The 13252-nt window shown below is 33.1% G+C and overlaps 2 long non-coding RNA genes across 5 annotated transcripts; both read right to left on the bottom strand.

The window, feature by feature from the left end:
* LOC104646290 (uncharacterized) lies at positions 1-3355 on the bottom strand. 4 transcript variants are annotated; one of them, XR_002027316.3, is made up of 5 exons: positions 3303-3342; positions 1952-2061; positions 1784-1872; positions 357-458; positions 59-278 (listed from the first exon to the last, which is right to left on the bottom strand). It is a non-coding gene; the product is annotated as an uncharacterized lncRNA (long non-coding RNA). The 4 variants fall into 4 exon arrangements; XR_740430.4 differs by lacking the exon at positions 1784-1872 and having other exon boundaries at positions 1-278; positions 3303-3355; XR_002027315.3 differs by lacking the exons at positions 1784-1872; positions 3303-3342 and adding an exon at positions 2973-3108 and having other exon boundaries at positions 1-278.
* A 4325-nt stretch (positions 3356-7680) lies between these two features.
* On the bottom strand, positions 7681-11375 carry LOC112941064 (uncharacterized). Its single transcript, XR_003245948.2, has 2 exons — positions 11063-11375; positions 7681-8270 (listed from the first exon to the last, which is right to left on the bottom strand). It is a non-coding gene; the product is annotated as an uncharacterized lncRNA (long non-coding RNA).
* Positions 11376-13252: the final 1877 nt, after the last annotated feature.

Genomic DNA, 13252 nt, shown 5'->3' on the forward strand with positions numbered 1-13252 from the left:
TTTACCGTTAAACCTTAATATATACATACTAGGTAAGAGTTGTCAGTACAAACACGGGTTCAACGTTGCAATATTTTGTGAGTTGAATGTGTAATGATAGTGCATTCATGGAGACATGCGTGTGCGCATATATATATATATACATATATATATATGGTTGACAGTTGCTTTGTTTGTTGTCATGACTGTCTCTTACATTCATTATTAACATTCTATAATATTAACATAATGCTACATTTTATCCTTTTTTCAGTATTATTCAACGCCAGAAAGTATGCCTGGAATAAGAGGAAAAGATGAATTTAGTATAATTATGGGAGGAGTAAATGTGGAGTATGATTGCAAGATTTAAGTACCTGACGGTTTGCAAGAAATAGCAACAAAGTCCACACTATCAACAACAAAAGTGTCCGCTGAGTAGACGCCAGTAATATCGGGGAAAAATAGTATATACTAGACTGATAACAAAATGAGAAAACCATGAGTCATTGAAGAAATAGAGCATTAAAAAAATATATGCTGATTTAGTTAGGAATAAGGGAAATGTTGTCATTCAAATCTAGCTTGGCATATAACTTTGAGAAAACAATATGGGTCCAAAAAAATAAAAGAAAAAGCAAATGAAAGTGTAAATATTGAACAAAATATCAGCAAGCATGTGGGTTGTCCATGGACAGTATATCCCATACGTCCCTCCACAGTTGTAAGCCAAGTTACTGAAAAGCAATATGTGAACAATTACGTCCACAATCAATGACAATTTTAGAGTTAATGAATCATGATACTAGCTAGACTGTTTTCATTAACAGTTAAGAAACACAACCTCAAGGTATTTTTTTATGATCACTAGAGAAAAGACTCATTGGACAAGTTATTATATACCCTATTAAACAACAAGAAGAATCAATCAGTAGCAGCAGTACTAGCTACTATCATCCAGTCCCCAAACACCAGCCTCGATCACTCTGATATTACATACCTAGCTCATTCACCAAGCCAAGTTGAATGGTTGGTATATTGAGGTACATACATTAATAATGTAAAATTTAAAACTTTTATATGATATGCGCATATGTGTGTTCATGAAAATAGATTTAAGTGGAATAAGAAGTGGCTCGGTTGAGGAAGCACATGATATATACAGAGGATATATATGAAATTGCAGTAAAACTTATGTGTCTCGATGCATCAGATGTCAATCCTACCGTAACAGCCTAACACTTGTTTACGGAGTGATTAAATCAATCAAATTCACTAATCTAGCATGCATCATGGTAGACATATATAGTTATTGAAAATGTTAAAGGTAAAGTTACCCTTGAGATTTCCCCCCTACTACAGATACATTGTTGTAGAATTAATATCAAAAACTTGTATTGTGTGTTGTTTTCTAACAAATATTTTTTATATAAATGTCAAAAAATGTCTAATCCTCTTGACCGACTTCCTTGCCGTAAATATAACACAAAAACATGAAAAATTAAAGACAATGAATGATATGGTTGAAGGTTTTGAGAAGCGCTTCTATATATTCATTCTTTTTTAAAACTGCTTTTCATGGCCTAGTGCCAAAGTAATCAGATTTTGCAAAACCTTTAAAAATAACTCCTCACATATAAAGTTATAAATGTTAAATCATACATATATATATATATATATATATACTAGATGTGTTGCTCGTGCGCGCACGAGCCCAATATGTATTAGGTAATAACTATTCATAAATACTGATAATGACGACAATTGGGAAAAAAGTTCGTAATATTTTCACACATTTGTTTACCTATTGCACTGCTATTCTGTTTACATAATTATACAAAAATATAGCAGAGTAGATGTCAACTTGACGTAACACTGCAGTTGGTAAAATACCTGCAGTTATATGAAGTGATGTTTTTCAGTTGGGAATGTGCATTGTGGTAAGAATAGAGCATGGTTGATTGTGAAATACCTTGTTAGTTGATGAATCTTTTGTTCAACATTGTTTCAGTTTTTCATAAAAGACTGCATGTGCAATAACGTAGAACGCTGAAGTTTAAGTTGCCGCAAAACTCTGGAAAACTGAAATGTGAAAATAGGAATGAAAGATATTATTCTAGCAATGTAGCAGTATATTTAAGTGAAGAGGCACCGTACGTACATATAAAGCATAGAAAGTAATTGACATAAAAGAATGACAATAATCCAGTTTTAAGATAATTCTTTATGTTGTTAAGCTATTATACAGTTGAGCTTGGAGAAATAGTGTATAACAACTTTTTTTAAAAAAATTAGTAAGAATTGACGAACAAAATTGAATAATAACTAATATCTTCGCGAGGAATTACGAAATAATTTAACCCTTCAGCCCCATTGTAATTTTATAACAGAGATAAAGAAAAAAATTATTGCCTCTTTGAAATTCACCTTCAAAAGAAAAGATCAAAGACCGAGCAGAGGGGGAAAGTGAAAGAAGAGAAGTTATAATTTTCCATTACCAACAAATTAAGGTGTATTTGTGATTCCCCATTTTTTTTGACGAAGGTGTAGCTTTGGTGGCACATTTGTTTTCAAAGCATTTGACGCAATGTCATGAAATTTCCGGGAATATTTGTATCTTATTTGAATAGCCTGATGTATGAATGATATCATCTTAGCAAGCCATAGAGATTTCTATTTTTCCAAACTGAAGATAACTTTTTAAGAATCTCATTATTAAATGAAAAAAAATGTTAGCCCTTCTCCTAGAAGTGAGCAACACATAAGAAAAAAAGAGGAAAAAGAAGAAGAGGCAGAGAAGACACATTTTTTAGTCCCTTTTGATTAGTAAATTGTGAGCAAGACGCAGAAGCAAGAGCTACAATAAGGACAAACGGAAAGAGAAGGCAAGTGCACTTGTTGTAGTCCTCAAAAGTTTACTACAATGAGATTTATGCGGAAGAATTGTAACAAACTGAATAAATGAAGCATGATGAATAATAGATTGTGATTACCTGATTTTTTTTTATATCTTGGTGCAACAGTATCAACATTGGGCAAATAAGTTTTTTAAATAGAATCTTTTTTTTGTTGCTTATTACGCTTTTATATGACATACCAAGGTTCTTGCAAGGATTATAAGACCTATGTTGTTCCTAGTAGTATAGTCTATTTGGTTCAAGTATTAATGTCGAGACTAAGTTTTTGGTCTCCATGATTCTGCATAATTCCAACAATTAGAATTCCATATGTTATTAGTATATTCAAAACATATGCAGATCAAAAATTATAGATTTCGAATATAAAAATTGAAGAGGGAGATAAAGAAGTGAGAGATTTTTTACCTTAAAATTGCAGTTGGAAAAGATGGAAGGCAAATGCTTTTAATAGCCTCTTCATCTTCAATGGAGGAGAACAATCTGATAAATTGAGGAGAACATGCGTGGATGTCACGTATAACAAGAAACTTTGACCAAAATAAGTCATTCTATAAATCAATATATCAAAATAGTGTGTTTTTAATTTTTTTTACAAAATTAGTATAAACGTGGTTCACAGTAACGTTTTATGTTTTATTTTATTTTAAAAAATTTAATGGAAAAAAAGAAGCAAAAGTTTACGGAGCAAATATAATTAAAATGTTATTGACAATAACGTTTTATACTTCGTTATCTCGAATCACGTTTTAGAGCTAAAACGTTACTCAAAGTAACGTTTTATATTTTAGTACTGTAGACACGTTTTATTCAGTCACGGGCTCTGCAATTAAAGAATCGAATCCTGTAGTTTACAGATTATAAAACGTAACTGATAATCACGTTTATTATATAAATTGTAACTGTCAATCACATTTTATGTATATTTAAACGGGGCATCGGATTAAGAATAAAATCCTGCTACATTGAAATCTTACAGATCATAAAACGTTGTCGTTGATCACATTTCTACATTAAATCGTGACTATCAATTACGACACTATGTTAAAGTCAATTTTTTTCATTTATTTTACTGACGACAAACGGTTATAAAATGAACCTTGTTGAAACAAATGTTCTATGAACTCCAACAATATTCATTCAAAATTTTGTTTGTATAGCCCAATTTTGAAACAATATTTACAAAGGTATGAATTAAATAAGTCAAGTCAATATATCATATTGTGTTATTATTTTTACCATAGCTTTCAAATATTTTTCTAATTTATTACTTAGAAAGATGACTTATTTTTATGTACAGGAATAAAAATGGCAAATTTTGAACATAATGTGATGGTTGCTTTGTACTGGGGTGGCGAAATAATTACTGAAATGAACGGATGCAGGTATACTGAATGTGCTAGAATGATTATTAACATGTATACTTCAATGAAGTATGTTGAATTGGTTGAATTATTGCATGAGAAAATGGGTACAACTAGTGAAAATATTCAAATGGATATTTCGGGAAAATATCCTTGTTCAATTCAAGGTAACCATACAAGGTTTATTGAGTTTAAAATTGATGATGATCAATTTTTGCTACAATTTTTGGTTATACCTCAAAACTTTGCGGATAAGATTGACATAAATGTTTTGGAAATGTATGTAAAGACCAAATCAACAAATCAAAATGATATATTTCAAATTAGTGGTCAACATGGTTATCACATGAATTTATTGTCTCAAAATTATGGATTTGCCACGGTTAGTCAACCTCATTATGGAGAGTCAATTGCTCAACCACCATTTCAACAATTGTTAATGCATGACCAACGATCATTTGGCGAAGGTTCAAGTAGCCAAAGGCATGTTCACAATAGTCCGAGAAAATATGAGGGCATGTAAAACAATAAATTTATGTTTTAATGAATTTTAATATAATTAGTTGATAACACAATTTTACTCATTATAAATATACATACATAGATAGATAGTGATATTTTTTGTGATTAATTACCTTAACTTTTTTAAGGAATAACCTTATGGAGAATAAATTACTGATTTTAAAACAAGTTTCTGTGTATAATAATTTTCTAAAATTTAATTGAATTTCTTTTTCCACAGAGAAAATGAGAACAATGTTGACCCATATAGTGATGTAAATGCTAAAATTAGTGAAGATAGTTCGGAGGAAGATGAACTTTCAAAAGATAATGGTGAAAGAGAATCAGATGAAGATATCAATAATGCTAGAGATTTTTCTCAAAATGACATTGGTATAAATCTGCCTAATCAATTTGAAAGGGATGTGTCTGAAGTGCAAAATGATGTACCCTATTTTAGAACATTAGATAACGAGGAAGACATTCATGTCTATATGTGAATCTGAGATGGAGTATTGTTCCGTCTGGTCTGAAGATGGCACAAAAGATTTGAAAAAAGGCATGTTTTTTAATAGTAAAGAAAAATTAAAACGAGCTGTGACAATTTGGAGTTTGAAAAAAAATAAAGAATTCAAGGTGGTGACATCAAACAAGAGTTTATGGGTTGCAAGATGCAAGTTTCATACTTCATTGGGTTGCTTGTGGTCTTTCCGAGGATGAAAGGTTGGAGATAACCTTTGGAAAATAGGAAAATATATTGAAAATCATAGATGTGAGACTGAGGGGCTTTCTAGAGGTCATGTCAATCTAAATACCAATTTAATTGCATCTTTGATTCTTAATCAAATTGAAAAAAATCCCAAGGTTTTGGTGGTAGATGTCATTTCCAAGGTTCACGAAAAATTTGGTCATCAAATAACATACAGAAAAGCATGGCTTGGACGTCAACGCACATTTGAATTGGTGTATGGTGACTTTAAGAAATCATTTAGTGACCTACTTTTTTGCAGCTTTTCAACACTTTAACCATGGAACAGTTGTGGAATGGAAACACGAAGAATCTATGAGTTCATTAGAGGTAAAAACTTTTAAATATGTATTTTGGGCTTTCAAGTCATGCATTGATGGATTTCAAACATGTCGCCTTGTTATTTCAGTAGATGGAACTCATATGTATGAAAAATATGAGATTAAATTATTGATTGTTGTTGGAATTGATGGAAATGATAATATTCTTCCTCTAGCGTTTGTTATTGTAGACAAAGAACCGAAAGAAGCATGAAAATGGGTTTTTAAGAATTTGAGTGCACATGTCATAAAAAATAGAGAAGACATTTGTGTTATATCTTATAGGGAAAAAGGAATATTGACAAGTTTGCAGGAGTTGCGGCGATTTGAGGAGCCTCGAGTCTTCCATCGATATTGTATAAGGCATCTTAAGAGTAATTTTCAATCTCGATTTCCAAACAAGGATCTTAGTAGGCTGATGTGGAGGGCTACTTTAACCCGTCAAGTAAGAAAATTTGAGTCCTTGATTTGGCAAATTAGAGAAGAAAATGAAGATGCATATGAATATCTTATGGAAATTCCCTTGGAGAAATGGACGGTTAGCCATGATGGTGGTAAAAGACGGGGAGTATTGACAACAAATCTTTCAGAGTCGTTCAATGGAGTGTTGAAAAAAGCACGTGGCTTGCCGGTCACTTCTATGGTCAGACTTTCATAAGAGCAAACTGTTGAACGATACACTCGTAGGCCTAAAAAAGTGCAACAACTCCTAGAACAAGATGAATTGTGGACCGAAAGGTTCAAAATGAAGTGGGAGAAGAACTATGAAAGTTCAAAAAGGCACTTTATTTTTTATTGGAATATACCCACAGGGGTATATGAGGTTAGATCTGTTCAAGTTAATGGTAATGGTGGTAATCCTCATTGTGTTTCACTGAATGAAAGAAAATGTGATTGTGGAAAATGGATTAATTTGCATTTCCCATGTTCACATGTCATGAAGGTTACTGATAGAATGGGAGAGCTAACTAGAAACTTTGTTAGTGAACATTTCACTGTAGAGAATTATGTTGCAACATATTCTGGGTCCTTCTCACCGGTTGGCCATAAGGTGTATTGTCCATCTCCTAATTTTAGAATGGAAAGTAATGAATTCTATCGTCGTCTCAATCGATTAAGGAATAGTAGAATACCCAATGAGATGGATCGTGGTGCTGCTGTATATGAGCGAGCTTGTGGATTATGTAGACAAATCGGGCATCATAGGCGTCGATGTCCAGATCGTAATTAAAATTAAGTGGACAATTGTTGATTAGTTAGCTACTGTAATGTAATTCAAATAATAATTAAGTTTTTGCCTTTTGTTGTTTAGTCTGGACCTTATGCAGTTGTAATTTCATCAAAGTGTTGCTTAGGTAGACAGAAACATAAGAATAGTGCGAAATAGGCGACCATAGTTCAATATCTGCAAAATGAGATACTTCTATCGACTATAAGAAAATGCAAATGAGATTTGCGCTTGAACACCGTTCAATATCTGCAAAATGAGATACTTTTATCGATTATAAGAAAATGCAAACGAGATTTGCACTTAAAAAAATGTCTACAAGTACGTCACTTTTTATTGCTTAAAAAATATTATCTAAAAATTTTGAGATATAAAAATCAGAATTCAAAATATACAAATCTTTCTTATTAACTCCCGTCCCTGTTCCATAATCCTCAAGTCGTGGAACATTGATGTAGGAATTATTGAGTTTGGATTCAATCTCATTATTTACAAATCTATCTGAATGGACTGCTCCATTTGTTTGAGAGTTCCGTATATTCATTTGTTAATTGTAGTTGTAATAATCCGAGTGCTCCTTATTCTTCAACTTGTTTATGTCAGATATTTCATTTAAGAAAGATTAGAACATGTAATTTTCATCGATATTCTCATTTAAATAAAATGTATACAATATATTTATTGTTTCATATGTAATGTCTTCCATTAAAAACTGCTCCACGAATTCTAGATAACTACACGCATTTGCACTCAGATGACCTGAAATATGATGGTTGTTCTCGCAATGTATTTGATGATCAATCGTAGTCCTGTGGCTTAATGGCAGAACAAGGCAACAATACTTGATCAAAACAAGGGAATTTGCGCACATGGGACCGTCGCAATATTTGTTTGTTTAATTCGAAACTGCTTGGGAATCTTGTGTGGTTTGATCATCTTCACCCATTTCAATAGGTGCTCGACCTCTCTCAACAGCACGTACCTTCCTACCTGCAACACCACCTTTTCCTCGCCGAATAGGAGGATGCAAATGGTCATACATTAGCTCCTCTCTTCTATAATTTGCTTGAACATGAATCATATCTGCGTCTTGCACATATGCAAAACAATTAGATCCTTCATCCCTCACTATTGCACGAAACTCGTAAAATTCCTCCATTGATGAATTTTCATCGAGCGATATTGCTTTATTAACATCAAATGAATATGACGCACCTGTCCAAAATAACAAAACTTCCCTCAAAATTCAAAAATTAACCCATTTAGTCCATCGAATAAAATTTGACAGAGAATCAAACATCTAAGATGTTTTGAACATGACTCGAATAAGAATGAAAAATCCATAGACGAATACATCCACCTAAATGGAAAATATTGGAACAAGAAAAACGGTACTCAACAATCTAGATTCTAGCTATAGTTCGGAAGAAATCATTTATGCTCCCACATTAATAAGCTAATATCAAACTCACCATTATTTCGTATGTCGTCGCATTAGGCACGTAACCTTGTTGTTGTTGAGGACTCGAAATAGGATTACCAATGATAAAACGAGTAATACGTCTAAACCAAATAAGGTAGGGATCATTATACAGAAGTTATCAATGAAGGATTGATGCATTCCATACATATTGGTCAATATGGTTCGAACCATTGTGCATGCTCTAAATCCCAATTTGTGTTTGATCTTCCTCGACGATCATGGTTAAAATGTGTAGCGTCAAATGCAAATGAAGATGGTATCGCTTGTACCAATCCAAATTGCCTCATAACTCGATCGGGTAAATGAACCTCAACAACATCCCAACAAAACATTGGAACTCTAGCACGCCATATGTCTCTTCCAACGCGATAATATTCGGGAAGACTCTCAATTATGTCAGAAGAATATGGTTCCCAAATAAACTATAAAAAAGTATTTACAATTACAATATATACGAAAGTTAAGAGAAAATTAGTACAAAATCTTACCTGATCTTTTGTCATGGAATCCAGCGCATTGCTAAAAACTCTTAACACGTGTTTGGTAGTGTCGGTCAAACTAAAATGTGCATACCATCTAGCAGCATGTGGACCCCTTGGTAAACCACCGGGGAAAATATTCCTTGTATCTCTTTTTTCTACAATCTGAGGCCTAAGGACGGTAACTCTCTCCCATGCCCAAATTTGAACATAATAGATGATTATAAACTAGATAAAATTTCAATAAATACTAAGTGTAATTATTGAGTATACCTGAAGTAGTGGTAGGAATCCAGCAATCTCATTTTAGCTACTTTGGGAGGCTCTACAAAGAAAACGATACAAATATGCTAGGGTTGCACTACCCCAACTGTAAGACCCTACTGTAGTGATATTCTCCATCATAGGCAAGTACATAAGCTTTAAAAGACCACACATGTGTCTGCCAATAGTAAACCAGCAATCATCTAAAACATATAACACCTAGCTTTCTCATTGACCATATCCGGTGTTACCAAGTCGGGTAATCGTGGTTGAAGTGGCAAGTGTGCATTAAGCGCAGAAACCTTGAGACTACTATGTTTAAAGTCTTGAGGTTGTGGACTAAAACCTAATAATCTTTGACAAATATTTTGCCAATCCACAACAGAACTTTGTGGCTCATACCCAACTACCGCATTACCTTTCACGGGTAAGCCATACAATATCTCCACAGCCTGTAAAGTGATCGTACTCTCACCCGTCCTAAAGTGGAATGTATGAGTATCAGGCCGCCATCTCTCAACTAGTGCGCTGATTAAGCTACGATCAATAACAGGCCTATTAGACCTATAAACACCATATAATCCAGATAGTTTAATCACACCTAGGACTCGTGGGTGAATGAGATGTTCATTTACAAGGTCCCAAAACTTCCCATCACATTTCCTTGTGTTCAAAATCATATTATCATTTCCTATCCATATATCTCGTGACCTATGAGTGAGCTGTCCAATTAATACAGACGGATCAAGTGGACCGGGATCCAATTGGTATGCATTATTAGCAGGCATAAAATAAATACCTATACAGAAGTAAGAATACAACGTAACTTAGAAGCTTTCATCAATCCACTATATGTAGCATGCTGCACTAGCTAGGTTGTTTACAACAACAAAATCCAAATATTTTGGCATGACATTAAATTGATCAACCACTAGGTTGCTTCTTGATGAGTATAATTAGCTTTTGGACCACTGTAATATTAAAGATGAGTTTTAATTTTTTACTACAACTGTGGTCATTCAACTTTAATGTTTTTTAACATTAGTTTTAATTGGTAGTATGAATAGCAACAACTATAGCAGTTGTGACAGTATATACATATAGCAACCTACAAGAATCACAATTCAGAGACCGACAAATATTTCAAACCATACATTATTTACTCTAATTTTTACGACCAGACAGCCCCCTACACATGCACACTCCACAAAATAATTAATACGATCCGTCTGTCTCATTTTACTTGATCACTATAAGTGTCTGTTCTAACAAATCAATCCGTTATAAAGTCTTGCTTATGTTTTAAATTGATATTTATTTTTAAACAGCTCATAATGTGCAAGAGCTGTTAAATAGATAAAGAAAGACATCTTTATTTGTCTTTTTACTTTAATTAGCAGAAACATAATTTTCTTGCATTTTCCTTAATTAGCATGAAGTCAAAGTATAATTACTTTCGAATATTAAAATCAGTTTAAAACTTCAGTGTTTGAAGTAAAATATAGTGGTTGTAAATTATGTTTACATGACAGAAGTAATCAACTTCACATGAGCACAACAATTTACTGCCTTCACTTACCAAAGATTTTGTAAGAGTGGCAGGGGTTAACCTACATCAACACATTAAAATCTGATTTTTTGACCAAAATAAGTCATTCTATAAATCAATTCATGAAAGGAAAATAACAAATTCATCAACTATAAGATAAACTAAATCAATGTATGACAAAATTACCTTAATCACAAAAAGAACTCTTCTTTATCAAAGTTTTTTTTTTTACCTTTTTTAAGCAAATCTGCAGACGTTCTCAAAGTTTTGAAATTTCACCTCCAATCTTTTGCAGTGTCTTTAAACTACAATACTCGATCAACGCTCTCAAATCTCTTGTATAGAGCAAACCGATTTCAAATTGAGTAAAGATTTAAGCATCAACTATGGAAGAGCAAGAAGATGGTGGTCTTCCAAATTCGTGCAGTCTTCAGATACAACATTCATCAACTTCATTGTGCCTTTGAAGCGAGATTTGATGCTAGTTCTCTTCATCCCCTGTAACTTGAAGGTAGGTTTGGAGAATGAAGTGGGTTTCTTCCCCAATTTTAATAAACTAAATTAGGGGGGTTTTGTTCTAGTGCAGGCATAAATTATATATGTTTAAAATGTTATTCCCAATAACGTATTAGAGTTAAAACGTAATTTTCAGTTACGTATTATTATTTAACGTCGTTAGCAGTTCGTCCCTTTTCTCATTAAAATTTTAAAATAAATAATTTTTTAAAAAATAAATAAAGTATAAAATGTTCATGTGAACCACGTTTATACTAGTTTTGTAAACAAAATTAAAAACATACTATTTTGGTGAATTGATTTATAGAATGACTTATTCTGGTCAAAAGCGCCCCATATAACAAAGATTTGCAACATAACCACGTGAAATGAGATGGAGATAGGGCAACAAATTGAGATGGCGAAAATACCCTCAATTAATAAAAGAATTTACCATCAACAGACAGGTTGATACCTGATATGCTACTGACTCTTCTAATATAGTATTAGATGGGTGATGGCCCGCCAACATAGTTGACAAATCGGAATGGAAGGAAATTTCATGTTTTTATCACTTGAAAAACTAAAATTTGTACAGCTCAATAGAGCATATAATAATCACATAAATACAGAGTCAAATATGGTTATTTTCTAATACCGTAGTCAAACCAAAATACATCTCATCTCCCTAAACAATATATTTAACACAAAGGAGAGCTCCAAAGATTTGTTGATGGTCATTGTCACGATCCAAAATAAGTCGTGAGTGGCACCCACGCTTACCTCTTTAGGTGGGCGAACCAACACATCTTAACCCAACATATATCAATAGTTCAACTATAAATATTATAAATAATGCGGAAGCTCCAAAAGATACTAAGCAACCAATTTAAATAAGTTTCTAAAGTTTAATACTTATCATCCCAAAATCTGATAGTCATCACGTCAAGGACACCTATTTTCAAATTACCAAGTCTAAGAGTGTTTAAGAAATCAAAATAAGTGAAAAGATGGTCCATGTCCGAAATTCAAAGACATCAAGACGTGAATGAGAGAATCCAGCACGAGCTAGAGTTAATATCTCACCCTGAGCTCTGATCTGCTGGAGACTAGCTAGAGCTGAGGGCGAGTCGAAGTCGATGGTACACTTGCTGCACTCCACAAAAAAACAGAGAAGAAAATACAAGTAGGGGTCAGTACAATGAACACGTACTGAGTAGGTATCATCGGCCAACTCAAAATAGAAACCAATATATATTGAATAATAATATAAAATCAACTACAATACTTAAAAGGTGGCAAGCAACAAACACATGAACCATTGACAACAACACCATAATAGGTTACCATCAATCACAACATCAAGCACCCCTTTGAGAACTCATGCCTCCACACCATACTCATTTGGAAAATTGGTTCTTTGATATTAAGTATATTAAGTTACTTCAAGATTCCTTTCCTTTAATGTTATTGTGTCGGAACGTGACACTCCGATCCCATAATACCGTGTCGGAACGTGACACTCCGATCCAATTATCTCATTATTTTATTTCATCAAGCCTTCTTTATTCAAGGCGTCATTTTAATAGAGAGGGTTCAAGATTAGAAATTCAGCAGTCTCATAATTTTAGGTCAACCACAGACCACACAATCAAAACATACAACCACACAATCAAGTACATAGGTTATCACTCAATACATATCGATCGCTATTTAGAGTTTATCTATCACATAGAAGTAAACCATAACCTACCTCCACCGAAGAATCGAAGTCAAGAAACTAGTCCTTCAATGCCTTTCCTTTCCTTATTGCCTCCGAACTTCTCCAATTTATCAAATATATATGCATAAATCGTAAGTAAACAAGTCTATAAACACATCTTATTATATGTCTAGCCTAGACCCAAAACTCACCTAATCCTATAAT

This window comes from Solanum lycopersicum, chromosome 3 (genome assembly GCF_036512215.1).
Source record: "Solanum lycopersicum chromosome 3, SLM_r2.1".
Taxonomy (NCBI): domain Eukaryota; kingdom Viridiplantae; phylum Streptophyta; class Magnoliopsida; order Solanales; family Solanaceae; genus Solanum; species Solanum lycopersicum.